Source organism: Schistocerca gregaria, chromosome 3 (assembly GCF_023897955.1).
Source record: "Schistocerca gregaria isolate iqSchGreg1 chromosome 3, iqSchGreg1.2, whole genome shotgun sequence".
NCBI lineage: Eukaryota > Metazoa > Arthropoda > Insecta > Orthoptera > Acrididae > Schistocerca > Schistocerca gregaria.
The window spans coordinates 242,474,017-242,493,069 of NC_064922.1; the positions used below are offsets into that span (position 1 = coordinate 242,474,017).

Genomic DNA, 19,053 nt, shown 5'->3' on the forward strand with positions numbered 1-19,053 from the left:
GTTGTAATCTCTCGCCTATTCCTTTCCTACATTGTCGTCACCTCCACTTTTAATGTAGCACAAATATTGCACTTGCCCGGAAAAGGAGGAAGTAGGGGACAAGCAGGCGAGGCAGAAAGACGAAGAGAATTTTGCCTTGTTAGATTAGCTGAAAGATAACAAAGAATCAGGTCTGATTGCAGTTAACGACTGAAAGCTTCGGACGGTACAGCAAACCAAGAATCATTTCCGGAAAGCTGTGTTCCAATGCCGGACTGACAGTCTTTGCAATAAAGCATTGCATGGGTTGTTTTTGGAGAGGATTGAAGGCACAATAGGTAAAGAAAATATGTATTATTTGAACCAGAAATTCTTCCTTAGTAGAGGCGGCGACCATTCAGATTTGGGACAAACTGCGATTACGGAGAAGTCTTTGTCGTGCAATTCTTTATTAGGAATGATAAATATGGCATTCAGAGGCATTAATGTTTTACCTAAGAATATTGTACATAGTAAACGTGTGCTAAAACAGCTTAACACTAAACTTCGTGATGAACGTGTGATTGCTACGAAATCAGATAAAGGTAACTTCGTATTTCTCCTTTTTGACAAGGGTTAAATAACAAACATAGAAATTTTTTACTAATGCTGTACTACTTTACTTCATGTAATATTTTACTTACAGGAGCAAAAAACAAAGGCTCTGATATCATATGTATATGAATGACGTGCAGATAAATAGTTTCGTCTATTGTGTTGCTATCAAATTTTGATGCAGCTTATATGTTATTATCTTTTAACTTTTTTACGTGTCATTGTAATACCTGGTGCACATTTTTATTGTCATTTAAGTTTAATCTAAAGGCAACATAAACATCTTATTTCTTAAAAGAACTTACGTTATTTACAGAAAAAGCATGCTAGTGCGTTTACTCGTCGATGTGAATTGTCTTTGGTTAATGCTTCCGCCATCTGTCGTGTACTTTACTTCTTTGACAGTTTTATACACTACAACCAGTTTGACACTTGCATTCATTGAAGTGACAACTCTGCTACCATATGCAGTCTTTATGAAATGAGAGTTGTATTTCCATATATAGTCCACACTCGCTGCCTTTTGACCCTAAGTTAGGACTCCATGTAAGTAATGAAATAATTGTGCATACAGTGTATGTCGTGATCATGCAATATTTTGCACTGCACTTACTTTTAATAATTTTTGTACATTGTCTCACAACTTATGTCTGACGACGATTTTTCGAAACGCATGATATTTAAAAAAGAATTGCCGGATCTAGACTTTTCCGTAATTGCAACTTATGTCGAGAAGGATATGGAAGGCAAAGCAGATAACGAAAATACCTGTTTTGGCTGACCAACGAAACTCTAACGATGAAACTGGAGAATTTCTAAACGGGCACAAGGCATCAACTATTCATCGAAAGACCCAAAGTGCAGACTCTGCAGAGATTTTGACGAAACAGTTGACCCTCTTCCGAACTGCTGAAAAAAGATCGCTCAGACTGATCAGGATTACAGGCATAAGGATGTGTCTCGAATGATCTATTGAAACTTATACTAAATTTACTATCTGCCAGTGGCAAAGAACTGAGGGACCACAAGCCAGAAAAAGTTACCGAAAACGAAGATGCCAAATTGCTGTGGCACTTCCGACTTTAGACAGATCGAATGCTGGGACACAGTACAACAGACGCACAACTGTGGAGAAAAGATAGTGTAGATGATTGACATTTCCATCGCGATGGAGATACCAGTAAAAAGACCGATTGGGAGGCATAGAAAAATATGAGCAGATCAGGTTAATGCAGATTTGAAGAGAAGTAGCGTGGGATGCAGTGCAGAGAGAAACGCTATTTCGGGACAGGAATCAATGGGAGCATATCGTTCACAAAAGTTCTCGACGGGTCGCTATGATGATGATGATGATGATGATGATGATGATGATGATGATGATGATTGCTATGCGAACTTGTCAGTGGAAAGCTGTTTCTTTCAGTCGTTTGGGCCTACGATCGCGAAGTGAGTCATGCTGTTAGTTTTTTCTTGGTGGCGGTATTTCCGGTTCTGTCTTCCCTTATTCAGCTTCATGTGGTTTGGCGGTCCTACCTGTGAAATCGCGAACCGTGTCGGATTTGTTGTCGGCGGCGGGTACAATCAGCTTGCCAATGCCCGCCTCTGCGCCGCTGCAGTGATGTCCGCAGGCGGTCAGGACCCAAGCCCACCCACGTGGGCCATACGCTGACAAGTGTCATTGCTCACAGAGTTCGATATCTTCTAGAATTCCTTGCCATTTTAGAGATTCTTATTTTTGATGCTACTTTATTCTGCGAAAGTGAAGTGAAAAATTAGAAAATTGATGTATGTAAAAATGTAAAGACACTGAAACGTTTCTTTCGTTGGTCCTCGAAGCTTCCGTGGCGTCGCGCCGGCAGGCAAACATAGAGTTAGGATCAAATGTATAGGCACCAGAGCGTCACGAAAACAAGTGCTCGTTCAAAATGTTCAAATGACTCTGAGCACTATGGGACTTAACATCCGTGGTCATCAGTCCCCTAGAACTTAGAACTACTTAAACCTAACTAACTTAAGGACATCACACACATCCATACCCGAAGCAGGATTCGAACCTGCGACCCTAGCGTTCGCGCGGTTCCAGACTGTAGCACCTAGAACCACTCGGCCACACAGGCCGGCCCCAGGGCAGGATTCGAACCTGCGACCGTAGCGGTCGCGCGCTTCCAGACTGTAGCGCCTAGAACCGCTCGGCCACTCCGGCCGGCAAGTGTTCATTAGACAGTAATATTAGATTATAAGAGAAATGTAGAAAGAGCGGACAGCGGACGTTCCCTTGTAATGTGACGTAACCTAAATATAGAATCACGCCAATTGAGGGCGAAAGGCGCACACCGTTGCTGAGGCCCTCCCCCACAGATGGCGAGTAGCAATGGATGGGGCGAAGGCTTCACGACTGTGCTAGTAACTAAGTGGCAAATTATCTGTAAACAGCAGCAATTAAATTAATACACACAGTGTACACTGATGAGTCAAGACATTATGACCACTGCCCAACGCTACGATGGATGCTGCCTATTGGCGTTTCGAGCAGGCGACGCGGTAAGCATGTAAGTGGAGCAGACACGTACGGGGCATCACCTTAGCGAAGATATCCGATACAAATGGGGAAATCCATTTACACAAAGTACAAATTATTATTACGAATATCCCGAGAACGGCGAAGCTGGTCGAATGTTCACGTGATACTGTCGTGAGCATCTACGGGAAGGGATAGAAGGACGGTGAAACTACCATAAGCACTAAATCGTTTGACGTCCACGGCTCCTAACAGAGCGTGGGGTTCGGAGGCTTGCGTGCTCTGTAGAGTAGAGCAGACGGTCATCTGTGGTATCTCTGCAGAAGGAGCATAATGCCGGTCCACGCCCAAGTGTTTCGGAGCACACCGTTCATTGTACGCTGTTGAACATGGAGCTCCACAGCATACCTACCCTACGTGTTCACATGTTGACCCAACGACATCATTAATTACGATTGCAGTGGGCACGGGACCATCGGGATTCGACCGTCGATCAGTGGAAACGTGACGGCTCTTCAGGTGAACCACGGTTTTGCTACACTATGTCGACGGTCGTCTCCATGAACGCCGTCGTCGAGGTGAACGGTGGCTCGAAACATGCAGCCCGCCAGGGACGGAGAATTATGCTACGGGAGAAATTCTTCTTCACTTTCATGGGACCTGTGGTAGTAATCGAAGACACGCTGACAGCTGCGAACCACCTGCGTCCCTTCATGCTTGATGACTTCCCCGACTGCGATGTCATCTTTCAGCAGTATAGCAGTCCGTGTCTCGAAGCCAAAACCTTGGTACGGTGGTTTGAGGATCATTATAGTGAACTCACGCTGATGTCTCGGCGACCAAATTCGCCTGATATAAATCCTATGCATCCCATCTGGGTTGCTATCGAGCGCCATCACCGTGTACACAAATCAGCGACCCGTTATTTACGCGAATTACATGACCTGTGCGTAGACATCTAATGCCTCATACCTCCACAAACCTACCAACAAACTGTCAGAGCCCTAATACGCAGACCGGCCGCGGTGGTCTCGCCGTTCTAGGCGCTCAGTCCGGAACCGCGTGATTGCTTCGGTCGCAGGTTCGAATCCTGCCTCGGGCATGGATGTGTGTGATGTCCTTAGGTTAGTTAGGTTTAAGTAGTTCTAAGTTCTAGGGGACTGATGGCCACGGATGTTAAGTCCCATACTGCTCAGAGCCATTTGAACCTAATATGCACAATCAGTTACGTATTTCGTTTCAAAGACGGACAAACAAGCTATTAAACAGGTGGTAAAATGGAAATGAGTGTTTGGCGTCATTGGCCGGGAGGCTCCTTGCGGGGCAGGTCCGGCCGCCTTGGTGCAGGTCTTATTACATTCGAAGCCACCTTTGCGACCTGCGCGCCGGATGGGGATGAAATCATGATAAATACAGCAGAACACCCAGTCCCTGAGCGGAGAAAGTCCCCGGCCCAGCCGGGAATCTAACCCGGGCCCGTAGGACGACAATACGTCACGCTGACCACATTTTTTTTAAATCTCTTTTTGTGCGCTTTCGTTCGTTGCATCTACTCGGGGCTGGCGTCGTAAGACACCCGTTTAAGTTCATTGTTGATCGATTGATCAGTTTTTTATTAGAGGGGGCTGGTAGCCCTGTGACCGAACACGCTGAGCTACCGTACCGGCATCACTCAGCTATCGGGGCGGACAACAGGTGGTAATAATGTTTTGCCTCATCAGTGTAAGCACCACCGCTGCCCCAGAGGGCTCACAACCTCTCCACCCCATGAGGACTGCCGGCCGACTCTTCGATTTCGCGAGTTCCTACCTGCTCCATGAAATCGTTTACCATTTGAAGCTTTCAGCCAATCAGAGTCAGGAACAGTATGTAGGTATCATCATTGGACATTTACTGCACCTGCTAACAGTACTCTTGCACGGTACTTCCACCTAGGAGGACTTTGAGAACTCGTATGCTGTACCAAATAGGGGGATAAGGGAAATACCACCATTTACCTCCAGGCTGGACGAAACCTCTTTCCCTGGTTTACACATAACCAACGAAACGAGCAAACATGCGCGGCACAGAAACTATGTCGCAGCTTCTACTAAAATGGTTTCTGGAGTTGTTCATGACCCCTCCCCCCTTCCACCCCTGTATGTGTACCTTGTTTATGGGAGTGTAGGATCTGTGTCTTTCCTTTTGTATCACATAAGCAGCCTTTAAATGCGTGAAACTATATGCGACTTTAGGCTTTCCCGACGTATACTGCTGACAAAATCTTCTCGAGCTTCTATCTGGATGTCTGCGTTAAAATTCCGCGACGTTTCAGTGAGGGGCACTCTCATAATCTTCTGGCGAAGTGTGGAGGTTACGTAGGAATCCAATATACACAGAGTGTTTGTCTTAACTTGAGACAACCAATTATCTCGGAGACGATGCATCGTACGAAAAAACATTTCTAGCTGAAAAGTTAGTATTAGTGAAGAGGGGGACACGGGCTATCAGGTATGTTCGGCGTGCAACACTGCTCTACCAGCTCTACGCCAAGACCGCGGCCAGCAGTTGACGATTCGCGAGAGTGGGCAAGACTGGATGCACCGCCAGCCGAACTGCGGCCCGCTGACCGCATCACAGGTCGCCGAACCCCGCGCCAGGGGTCAGGATTGGGGAGAGGCAACCGCCGTTCCGATACATATGTGTGTGTGGGGTAAGATGACGAGACTATCAGGGAAACATCGTGTAATTTCAACGCAGTGACGCGGTTGAAAGCGAGAGAAGAATTCTTCAGCATGAAACTATTCCCTAAAACGTTTGCGGCATTGTGTCTAAATCATCGACATATGTAAGTGAAAGTATTTAATGTAATATAAGGTAGTGCACCGAAATTTCTGGCTGCTCCTGCGTCCCGCGCTGACAGCGCGGTGTGTGAGTGTGTACGTGTGGGTGTGTGTGTGTCGGGGCCGGCAGGACGGAGCGTGCGCCGCGGGGCCCCGCCCACGCACGTGGGGCGCGCGCGCAGCGGGCCGGCGAATCAATTGGCGGCCGCTAATGAGCGGCTCCCAATTAACACGGCGCCGCGCGCAGACGCCGCCGGTGCCCAACGGGTTGCGGCCGCTCCGGTGACAGGCGCCAGGCGCCCGCGCCGGCGGCCCGCGCATGCGCCCTGCGAGCAAGCACCTGCGCCGCCGCGCCAGCTGCTGGACCCCGGCGGCTGCCCGCAGCGCCGTGTACAGTGCACAGGGATGGCAATATTTCCGGAAATATCGACGCACAGACCCCTAGATAAATCGCATCAGTTTTGTTACAGATAGCTGGGCCACACTGTGAAAGGATGGAGCGGTTTATTGAAGCTGGATTTGCGTTTTTAAAACATTTATTAAAGATCAAAATTGCGTATAAGTTCGATCGCTGATGACCGCACAAAATATTCTCTTTAGTTGGGCTATAGTTACTGTATCAGTTTCAACATTAAAGCAATTAGTTTCAGAATCAAATATTTAAAAACAATAATTTACTTCAGAAACAAATGAACCAACAGCCTCTCAATTAAATCAGTGAACTTCACGATTTAATAAAGCAAACAAAATTTGTCCTACAGTAAATTTCAATGGTGTTTATATGGTGACAATTATTGAACTATATGAAATTAAAAAACCCACTCCGTCTACAGGCTCCAAGTGGCCCATCGGGACCATCCGACCGCCGTGTCATCCTAAAGGAGGATGCGGATAGGAGGAGCGTGGTGTCAGCACACCGCTCTCCCGGTCTTTATGAACATATTCTTGACCGAAGCCGCTACTATTTGGTCGAGTAGCTCCTAAATGGCATCACGAGGCTGAGTGCACCCCGAAAAATGGCAACAGCGCATGGCGGCCTGGATGGTCACCCATCTAAGTGCCGACCACGCCTGACAGCGCTTAACTTCGGTGATCTCACGGGAACCGGTGTATCCACTGCGGCAAGGCCGTTGCCATTGAACTATATGAAAGAAACCTAGTTACAAACTACGGCGTGCCCACACGTCATTTGTCGCTACAGTCATTAGGATTTAGGTTATGACATCTTCGATATGCCTGCCATCATTGGCAGACCTGCTGAATGTAGGAACATCGATGCTGTCGATGACCTCATCAGTGACTGTTTTCAGCTCACCAATGGTTTTGGGATTATTGCCGTACACCTTGTCTTTAAAATAGACCACAAAAAGGAGACGCAAGTGTTCATGTCCGGAGACTATGACGGGCAATTGAGGACCATTCCAGTGACATTTGGGTAGCCGAGAGCCAAAATGCTGCCCCCAAAGTGCAACAAAATGAATGGCAAAAGCACATACAGTTGAAAGTGTACGATACCAGAAGCAAAAACGTCTCAGTAAACATAGGTCCGCGAACGAATCGTGTGCGAGATGATTTTGACTTTGTAATTGCCAGCCACCACTGAATTGATTATGTGTAAACCTAATGCAGGTTAGGGAAAGGTAACAAGTCTGTACAACAGTAAGAAAAATTATTAGAGATAATTTGGCGAAAGGTTTTCTTTTTAATGTATACGACAACAGTAACATGACTGTACTTGTAGTTACATTAAATGTATTCGCAGTTCCGAATATGGATAACCGTCAGCTGCATAATGGAATGACGACAATGAAAATTTGTGTCGTACCAGGACTCGAACCCGGATTTCCCCCTTTTTCGAAGACGACTCACGGCTGGACCCAAACGTACATATGTCAACCGTATGTCCACAATATTCATTATGTAAGTTGCCGTTTGTGAATTCCTAAGGGACCAAATTGCTGAGGTCATCGGTCGCTAGACTTACACACTACTTAAACTAACATATGCTAAGAACAACACTCACAGCAATGCCCGAGGGAGGACCCGAACGTCCGGAGCGAGCGCCCTAAATCGCGCAGCCACTCCGCGCAAAGTCACTTACCCAGCGTCGCCGTATAAATACGATATTGCAGTGCTTGTGTTCAGAAGTATGCAGGGCCGTAGGAACTTTCAATCGTACTTGTGAATAACACAGGCACTGAATCATCGTATTTATGCGCTGACTGCGAGCAAGCGACTTTCAATTACACTCCTGGAAATTGAAATAAGAACACCGTGAATTCATTGTCCCAGGAAGGGGAAACTTTATTGACACATTCCTGGGGTCAGATACATCACATGATCACACTGACAGAACCACAGGCACATAGACACAGGCAACAGAGCATGCACAATGTCGGCACTAGTACAGTGTATATCCACCTTTCGCAGCAATGCAGGCTGCTATTCTCCCATGGAGACGATCGTAGAGATGCTGGATGTAGTCCTGTGGAACGGCTTGCCATGCCATTTCCACCTGGCGCCTCAGTTGGACCAGCGTTCGTGCTGGACGTGCAGACCGCGTGAGACGACGCTTCATCCAGTCCCAAACATGCTCCGGAGATCTTGCTGGCCAGGGTAGTTGACTTACACCTTCTAGAGCACGTCGGGTGGCACGGGATACATGCGGACGTGCATTGTCCTGTTGGAACAGCAAGTTCCCTTGCCGGTCTAGGAATGGTAGAACGATGGGTTCGATGACGGTTTGGATGTACCGTGCACTATTCAGTGTCCCCTCGACGATCACCAGAGGTGTACGGCCAGTGTAGGAGATCGCTCCTCACACCATGATGCCGGGTGTTGGCCCTGTGTGCCTCGGTCGTATGCAGTCCTGATTGTGGCGCTCACCTGCACGGCGCCAAACACGCATACGACCATCATTGGCACCAAGGCAGAAGCGACTCTCATCGCTGAAGACGACACGTCTCCATTCGTCCCTCCATTCACGCCTGTCGCGACACCACTGGAGGCGGGCTGCACGATGTTGGGGCGTGAGCGGAAGACGGCCTAACGGTGTGCGGGACCGTAGCCCAGCTTCATGGAGACGGTTGCGAATGATCCTCGCCGATACCCCAGGAGCAACAGTGTCCCTAATTTGCCGGCAAGTGGCGGTGCGGTCCCCTACGGCACTGCGTAGGATCCTACGGTCTTGGCGCGCATCCGTGCGTCGCTGCGCTCCGGTCCCAGGTCGACGGGCACGTGCACCTTCCGCCGACCACTGGCGACAACATCGATGTACTGTGGAGACCTCACGCCCCACGTGTTGAGCAATTCGGCGGTATGTCCACCCGGCCTCCCGCATGCCCACTATACGCCCTCGCTCAAAGTCCGTCAACTGCACATACGGTTCACGTCCACGCTGTCGCGGCATGCTACCAGTGTTAAAGACTGCGATGGAGCTTCGTATGCCACGGCAAACTGGCTGACACTGACGGCGGCGGTGCACAAATGCTGCGCAGATAGCGCCATTCGACGGCCTACACCGCGGTTCCTGGTGTGTCCGCTGTGCCGTGTGTGTGATCATTGCTTGTACAGCCCTCTCGCAGTGTCCGGAGCAAGTATGGTGGGTCTGACACACCGGTGTCAATGTGTTCTTTTTTCCATTTCCAGGAGTGTAAAATGTCTCTCTTGTACGGGAATATACGTAATGAACGTAGAAGTGCAGGCTGTAGACACATAGAAGAGGACGTATGTAAGTTTGGTTCTGGCCATGAGTTGTGCTCGAAAGCCCCTGTGCAGCACAAATTTTCACTGTCGTCATTCCATCATATAGCTGATGGTAATCTACGTTCGCAACTACGAATACATTTAATGTATTTCATAGCGGCTGTAGTCGCCGCAATGCCTATTTTGCATCGTAATTCCGAATAACACAGGCGCAGCAAAATCTTACTCTCAGACAGAAGAACTGTTCAAAGCGTCATCCTTGTACCCTGGTGCAGGCCTGTACCCTTCGCAGCAATGAGTTTCGAATGCTTTCAAACACGTCCGCATCACTTCCAAATTCTCTACAAGCGTTGACAAGTGTCTGCTCCAACAAATATGTTAACCGGAGTGGCGTACACACTACCTCTATGGTCGCCCCCAGCACAGAAATTCTTGGAATAACGTAAGGTGATCTTGGAGGCCACAGTATAGCTCCTTCTCGACCAGATCATCTTTGGCCATGTCGGCTTGGTGGATGTCGTCTTAGCACACTAATAAAATGTCCTGGTTCTGCATCCTGCACGTACCACATTCTCTGGCGTTTCTCCAAGGGAACATCCTCAAGCAGTCCTGCAAGATGTTGCCGTATGGTTGCTAACATGTGCGGCCAGTAAGACGATCAGCTAGTACCGCCGACCACACATTCGTTGAGAAACGTCGCTGGTGTTGAAAACCCACGCACAATATTTGGGTTGGAGGCTAGATGACTTCAAACGTGAGAATCGTGAGTGGACCCTGCTTCATCTGTAAATAAAATGTTGTTATCAAACGTAAGGTTAACTACAGCTTGTTTTTGGATTCACTGACTGAATATTTTTCTAGGACCAATGTCCGCCTCAGCCACTGAACTCGGTGGAGGTCGTACGAAACGTTGCATGCGATGCATTATCACCAAACACTACTGTGGCTCATTTCAGGAAATTGTTTGCGAGTCTCCTTGTCGAGATTTTAGGAGAGTATTCGACTTTTCCCAGCCCATATCTTGAAGCAAAGGTGCAATTCGAGCTGGCCTCCCCGCTCCCGTAGCGTGTGAAAAGCTCCCAGTTTCTCGGAGGCGTTGACGCAATCTTTCAAACGTTCTACTCTCGGGGTACCTTCAGGCGGCGTACGCTTTTTCGTACAAGCGTGCAGCCTCCCTTGCACTGCTGTTAGCCCTACCATACTTGAAATGCATATCCGCATACTCCTCGTTACGGGAATGTTTCATCTTACCACCACACTTGTACCATACAACTGACGTTCTGCAGACAAGTGACATGAGTGTCACTCTTACTGTTTACTGTACTGTCGTTCCAATTATATTTACAACTCCGCGTCTGGAAAATGTAAACAAACACCATGTCAAGGACCAGCAGGCGACATTCACAAAGAAGCATGTCTGTAGTGGCTGGTAGTCACACAGTCTCAATTAATCGCAAACGCTTATTTCTGTTGATATATTCATCGTCTGCCTAGTTATGACCAGTGTTGGCCGGTGATAATAGTATGTGCTGTTCATTTGTATTACCAGCTTCCTTATTTCAAAGTCAACTGGAAACTTGTTGTTGTTGTTGTTGTTGTTGTTGTTGTCTTCAATCCTGAGACTGGTTTGATGCAGCTCTCCATGCTACTCTATCCTGTGCAAGCTTCTTCATCTCCCAGTACCTACTGCAAACTACATCCTTCTGAATCTGCTTAGTGTATCCATCTCTTGCTCTCCCTCTACGATTTTTACCTTCCACGCTGCCCTCCAATACTAAATTGGTGATCCCTTGATGCCTCAGAACATGCCCTACCAACCGATCCCTTCTTCTGGTCAAGTTGTGCCACAAACTTCTCTTCTCCCCAATCCTATTCAATACCTCCTCATTAGTTATGTGATCTACCCATCTAATCTTCAGCATTCTTCTGTAGCACCACATTTCGAAAGCTTCTATCCTCTTCTTGTCCACACTAGTTATCGTCCATGTCTCACTTCCATACATGGCTACACTCCATACAAATACTTTCAGAAATGACTTCCTGACACTTAAATCTATACTCGATGTTAACAAATTTCTCTTCATCAGAAACGCTTTCCTTGCCATCGCCAGTCTACATTTTATATCCTCTCTACTTCGACCATCATCTATTTTGCTCCCCAAATAGCAAAACTCCTTTACTACTTTAAGTGTCTCATTTCCTAATCTAATTCCCTCAGCATCATCAGACTTAATTCGACTACATTCCATTATCCTCGTTTTGCTTTTGTTGATGTTCATCTTATATCCTCATTTCAAGACATTGTCCATTCCATTCAACTGCTCTTCCAAGTCCTTTGGTGTCTCTGACAGAATTACAATGTCATCGGCGAATCTCAAAGTTTTTATTTCTTCTCCATGGATTTTAATACCTACTCCGAATTTTTCTTTTGTTTCCTTTAGTGCTTGCTCAATATACAGATTGAATAACATCGGGGAAAGGCTACAACCCTGTCTCACTCCCTTCCCAAACACAGCTTCCCTTTCATGCCCCTCGGCTCTTATAACTGCCATCTGGTTTCTTGTCAAATTGTAAATAGCCTTTCGCTCCCTGTATTTTACCCCTGACACCTTTAGAATTTGAAAGAGGGTATTAAAGTCGACATTGTCAAAAGCTTTCTCTAAGTCTACAAATGCTAGAAACGTAGGTTTGCCTTTCCTTAATCTTTCTTCTAAGATATGTCGTAAGGTGAGTATTGCCTCACGTGTTCCAAGATTTCTACGGAATCCAAACTGATATTCCCGAGGTCGGCTTCTACCAGTTTTTCCATTCGTCTGTAAATAATTCGCGTTAATATTTTGCAGCTGTGGCTTATTAAACTGATAGTTCGGTAATTTTCACATCTGTCAACACCTGCTTTCTTTGGGATTGGAATTATTATATTCTTCTTGAAGTCTGAGGGTATTTCGACTGTCTCATACATCTTGCTCACCAAATGGTAGAGTTTTGTCAGGCCTGGCTCTCCCAAGGCCGTCAGTAGTTCCAATGAAATGTTGTCTAGTCCGGGGGCCTTGTTTCGACTCAGGTCTTTCAGTGCTCTGTCAAACTCTTCACGCAGTATCGTATCTCCCATTTCATCTTCATCTACCTCCTCTTCCATTTCCATAATATTATCCACAAGAACATCGACCTGGTATAGACCCTCTATATACTCCTTCCACCTTTCTGCTTTCCCTTCTTTGCTTAGAACTGGGTTTCCATCTGAGATCTGATGTTCATGCAAGTGGTTCTCTTTTCTCCAAAGGTCTCTTTAATTTTCCTGTAGGCAGTATCTTACCCCTCGTGAGGTGAGCCTCTACATCGTTACATTTGTCCTCTAGCCATCCCTGCTTAGCCATTTTGCACTTCCTGTCGATGTCATTTTTGAAACGTTTGTAATCCTTTTTGCCTACTTCACTTACTGCATTTTTGTATTTTCTCCTTTCCTCAATTAAATTTAGTATCTCTTCTGTTACCCAAGGATTTCTACTAGCCCTCGTCTTTTTACCTAATTGATCCTCTGCGGCCTTCACTACTTCATCCCTCAAAGCTGCCCATTCTTCTTCTACTGTATTTCTTTCCCCCATTCCTGTCAATTGTTCCATAATGCTCTCCCTGAAACTCTGCACAACCTCTGGTTCTTTTATTTCATCCAGGTCCCATCTCATTTAATTCCCACCTTTTTGCAGTTTCTTCAGTTTAAATCTACAGGTCATAACCAATAGATTGTGGTCAGAGTCCACATCTGCCCCTGGAAATGTCTTACAATTTAAATCCTGGTTCCTAAATCTCTGTCTTACCATTATATAATCTATCTGATACCTTTTAGTATCTCCAGGGTTCTTCCTTGTATACAATCTTCTTCCATGATTCTTAAACCAAGTATTAGCTATGATTAAGTTGTACTCTGTGCAAAATTCTAACAGGCGGTTTCCTCTTTCATTTCTTAGCCCCAATCCATATTCACCTACTACGTTTCCTTCTCTCCCTTTTCCTACACTCGAAACTGGTCTACCATATTTCTTCGTTAATGTGGCTCGATGGTGAAATCCAAAAGTCAGGGATTCAGTACCATGTGACGCTTCCAATTTTTATGTCACTTCTCACAATGTTTGTTGATGTGAAAAATGTATAGCTGCACTGTAGTTCAGAGCCTACGCTAATCTGTGTATCCTCCTGAGGTTGACCAGTACATCACAGTGGTGCTCAAACCAACCATGGGATTGACGACGCTTTACTTCAAAATATCTCCCATTGGATATTGCAAGTCATGCTTCTAGCTCACTCGATTCCTTGGTATTGTTGTAATTTCAAACAGCAGTCAGACATGCACTTTGACTCCTGTAAGTTGAAGCAAATCGAATCAGTATTCGTAAGAAATGTTCCAGTCATAATGGATACGAACGACCGACTCTTTGCCACAGTAACTCTACTTTTGTTCTACCAGAATTTGTTTTTAGTGTGTTACCTTCAATAGGTACAAGATATTTTAATTTGGATCTAATTTTGCTATCTGAAAGCTTTCGTTCATTTACTTGTTGGTTTTATACAGCTTTCGTAGCCAAATGGTACATTCTTCCTGAAGAACGCGGCGGACTTGGCCTTTCTTGATTGAGCGGTGTCTCTCTGCGTTACTATGCGCCTCGAGTTTTGGCCAGTCTCACTAGCTCACTGATGGAGGTAGAGCACCGTCTTCCGTGGACCCTCCACTGGCTGTTGCTGAAATACTGGTGCCATTTTCCTGTTTTGGATTTTTTTTGTCTGTATTACATCTAGCTAAGGGAGGTTCTCCCTGTCTCTCTCTTCCCAACGGTCAGTGACATCTATCATGTAATGTAGTCGAACTGACCTACCCTATCGTGGCATTGGAAGGTAGCATGCACACTGTCAACGCCGTAACACTAGGTTCAGACGTATGTTCGACCAGGTGAACAAAAAACAGATTACTCGAGAGAGATCCATTGCATACATCCTGCTGATTCGCCTTGATGTGTAAATTGCAACCTTCAGGATACAGACGAACATCGGCTTCATTGTGGGCCGGTGGTAAAGATATGGTCTTTCATGCGTCAAATTTTGCCTCTCTTTTTACGGGTGTGCTTATGTCGATTCACGCACTTTACCCGGCCGGTGTTTATTACCCGTGAACGAAACATAACGCCGTCATCAGGCTCAGAAGTTTTGCGATTCGTTATTTGTTTGGAGGTGGTGCCATAGATTTTTGGAACTAATTAACCAGTCTTCATTGTACAGTTGTGAAGAATCCTAAGTAACGCTAGTACTTTTCGAACTTCTTGCGGAGCATGAACCACGATCCGTCCCACAGGTGATCTTTAATGGCAGGAGATAAATTTGATACAGCCACACGTAGACGATTGAACAGATGACGGTACCTACACAACACTACGAGAAGGTTCAAAACGGTTCAAATGGCTCTGAGCACTATGGGACTTAACATCTATGGTCATCAGTCCCCTAGAACTTAGAAGTACTTAAACCTAACTATCCTAACGACATCACAAAACATCCAGTCATCATGGGTCAGAGAAAATCCCTGACCCCGCCGGGAATCGAACCCGGGCGCGGGAAGCGAGAACGCTACCGCACGACCACATGTGCATGTCTCAGACGTGCTTCTCTCTCTCTCTCTCTCTCTCTCTCTCTCTCTCTCTCTCTCTTTCTTTCACGCAGTTAGTATGTAAAGTTTGTACTTTCAAAGACTAGACGACAAAGACATTTCGTGGAAGAGGTGGATTTATTTCTTAACAATAAATATATGAGTATTCTCCCATGGCGCTTTAACCCTTTCATTTCGTCCTGTTTGTCGACGGGGACATTGTGCCAGACCCCATAAAATCACACCTGCCCACTTTGCCCCAGGGACGATCCCCCCTTGAAAAGAAAGTTAACATTGGTACCTTCGTTGTGGAAGGGTTCGAATCCTGGTACGTTCTCAATTTTTTTTCTGAGGCGGGGAGGTCTGGAAGAAGGTCCACTCAGCCCCGTGAGACCAGACGAGGATCCGCTCGACTAAAGAAGCAGCGGCTTCATCAAGATCCATCTACTGGCATCAACGGCTGAGGAGATCTGGCGACATTCTGATCACATATCTCACGATGATAGATCGCTCCTCGTACTGCATTACAAGCAACAGTCGGGCAGACGGGACAGGCTCAACACCTAACCCGTGAGTAGTCTTTATTTTACGTTTACTTCTCGGTTCTACAACTCATTAAAATATTTGCTATCAGAATCCACGACTGATGACAAATGACGACGCTACCACAGAATGGCGGAAAAAGAAGTAAACAAAGACTAAAAATAGCTTGCAGCGCTTTTAATATACACTATAAGCTTACAAAACGAAACTTCCAATGCGTCTGAAACTGAAAATTTACGATCGATATGTATTACCCGGTTTTGATTCATGGCATTGAGGTATGGACTTTTAACACGAAACCGATAAAAAAATAAAGTTTACTCAACGACCGACGGAGAGATCCATGCTGGGAAGGGAATTACTGGCAGAATTATGGAAAAACAAACAAATGGTCCGAATAACAGGCTGCTGTGGAAGTAATTATGGCTGTAATCAAAACGAAATGATGGCGGACAAGCACCTGTATACAGGGAAATGGAAGGTAGGTGGGAAAAGGGCTATTGCTGAATTCCAAGAGAAGGGACAGGATCAGTACTACGACCTAATGTAAGGTGGATGCATGAAACTGCACGAGCAGCATGGACGCGTATAGCTGGATGTGTGTGATGTCCTTAGGTTAGTTACGTTTAAGTCTAGGGGACTGACGATCTCACATTTTAAGTCCCATGTTATGTTAACTGGGGACCTAGAAACGACGGAGAGCCTCCATCCCCACCGCAGCCGCAGTTGTCCACAACCACACGACGGCTACCGCAGTCCACTTCACCCCTCCGCCCCCCCCCGCCCCTCCTCCCCACCCCCGAATCCAAGGTTATTGTGCGGTTCGGGCCCCGGTGGACCCCCAAGGAAACGTCTCACACCAGATGAGTGTAACCCCTATGTTTGCATGGTAGAGTAATGGTGGTGTATGCGTACGTGGAGAACTTGTTAGCGCAGCAATCGCGGACATAGTGTAGCTGAGGCGGAATAAGGGGAACCAGCCCGCATTTGCCGAGGCAGATGGAAAACCGCCTAAAAACCATCCACAGACTGGCCGGCTCACCGGACCTCGACACAAATCCGCCGGGCGGATTCGTGCCGGAGACCAGACGCTCCTTCCCAATCCGGAAAGCCGTGTGTGTGTACTTGTACATATGTTATTAGAACGAAGACAGCGTAATCATCACGACACCAGCATTTGTCGGCACATTGATAGGAATACTTGTATAATGGTCCTATTACATTTCCATGTTACGAAGTGCATGCAATGGCTTGGAAGGTAGTAGATGGTACAGTAACTCGTGTCTAATTCAAAAATCTACTGCTTGCTCAAGTTGTGGCTATGAGCACTATGGGACTTAACTTGTGTGGTCATCAGTCCCCTAGAAATTAGAACTACTTAAACCTAACTAACCTAAGGACAGCACACACATCCATGCCCGAGGCAGGATTCGAACCTGCGACAGTAGCGGTCACCCGGTTCCAGACTGCAGCGCCTAGAACCGTTCGGCCGCCCTGGCCGAATGCATATGTTGTGTACAACACAACAGTAAGGAGGGGTGGACTACAGAGTGATGTAGTAACTGTCACTAAGAAATCTGAACAGGAGCAAAAAATTAACACGTTTAAAAGAAAATTTACTTCTACTTCTCCCAGCGTATAAAGACTCGTCACAAATAATGCAGCAAGAATTAGTGTCCAGCAATCAATTTCAACAAGGATGAGGCTCCCTAAAGTAAGCGCAAACGATGGTGTCGTAGCAAAGACACTGCAGGTTCGAGTGTGGTGGTTGTCTGCACCTGGCCTTCCTGTGTCGCGGCGGCAGAGGCCGCTCGTGGTACAGTCCCACTGGGTGTGTGGCTCAGCCGTGGGCGCACCGCTGGGTCCCCCAGATCCCGCGCGACTTCTGTCCGCACGAGATGGAAACTTCCAGTTCCATTGCCAACAGCATGATGCCTATGGGGCGGTATCGAGATGTGAAACCACAGCATATTATAGCTGCATATACCACCAATTTGAATCACAGCTGCAGTTCGTCATCCACAAAAGACATAATGAATTAATAAGCTATTTACGACCATGTTATATGAATGTCTAGTGTCTATTCTTTCGAATATGTCCGAAAGGACATACATCACGCATTCATGTAACTGATAGCCTCAGTGGGCAATGAATCCACCACCTTCAGTGCAGGTGCACAGTTATGTCTGACCTCCTGCAGGAGTCTGAAAGTAGCGAGCATAGAGGACATGGAAGGGAATTGCGCATAGGTGGCGCTAGGTGGGAGTGTGGGCTGTCCGAGAGGCGTGCCGAGGTACTCCACGCGATAAACACTGTGTCCGGGTGGCGCAGTGGTTAAGTGGTTAATGCAGTTGCCTAAGAAGCAGGAGATCCCGGGTTGGAATCCTGGCCCGGCACTTATTTTCAGCCGCATGGGATTAGCCGAGCTGTCTGAGACGCTGCAGTCATGGACTGTGCGGTTGGTCCCGGCGGAGGTTCGAGTCCTCCCTCGGGTGTGTGTGTGTGTGTGTGTGTGTGTGTGTGTGTGTGTGTGTGTGTGTGTGTGTGTGTCCTTAGGATAATTTAGGTTAAGTAGTGTGTAAGCTTAGCGACTGATGACCTTAGCATTTAAGTCCCATCAGATTTAACACACATCTGAACATTTTTGAACTTATTTTCCAGAATGAGATGTTCACTCGGCAGCGGAGTGTGCGCTGATGTCAGAGTGCTAGTTCTGCAAGGTTCGCAGGAGAGCTTCTGTAAAGTTTCGAAGGTAGGAGGGGAGGTAGTGGCAGAAGTAAAGCTGTGAGGACGGGTCGTGAGTCGTGCTTGGGTAGCTCATTTGGTAGAGCACTTGCCCGCGAAAGGCAAAGGTCCCGAGTTCGAGTCTCGGTCCGGCACACAGTTTTAATCTGCCATGAAGTTTCATATCGGCGCACACTCCGCTGCAGAGTGAAAATCTCATTCTGGAACATTCCCCAGGCTGTGGCAAAGCCATTTCTCCGCAATATCCTTTCTTTCAAGAGTGCTAGTTCTGCAAGCTTCGCAGGAGAGCTTCTGTAAAGTTTCGAAGGTAGGAGGGGAGGTAGTGGCAGAAGTAAAGCTGTGAGGACGGGTCGTGAGTCGTGCTTGGGTAGCTCAGTTGGTAGAGCACTTGCCCGCGAAAGGCAAAGGTCCCGTGTTCGAGTCTCAGTCCGGCATACAGTTTTAATCTGCCAGGAAGTTTCTTATTTTCAATTGTCGCCGCGGATTTCGCGTAAAATTCCGAGGCAGCTGAT

The 19,053-nt window shown here is 46.8% G+C and overlaps 1 protein-coding gene and 1 pseudogene across 1 annotated transcript in view; one reads left to right on the forward strand and one right to left on the reverse strand.

The window, feature by feature from the left end:
* LOC126354078 (protein-L-histidine N-pros-methyltransferase) overlaps positions 1 to 19,053 on the forward strand; it is an 892,286-nt gene that overhangs the window by 515,889 nt on the left and 357,344 nt on the right. The gene's annotated exons all lie outside the window — the stretch shown is intronic.
* LOC126356802 (5S ribosomal RNA) lies at positions 6,931 to 7,048 on the reverse strand (annotated as a pseudogene).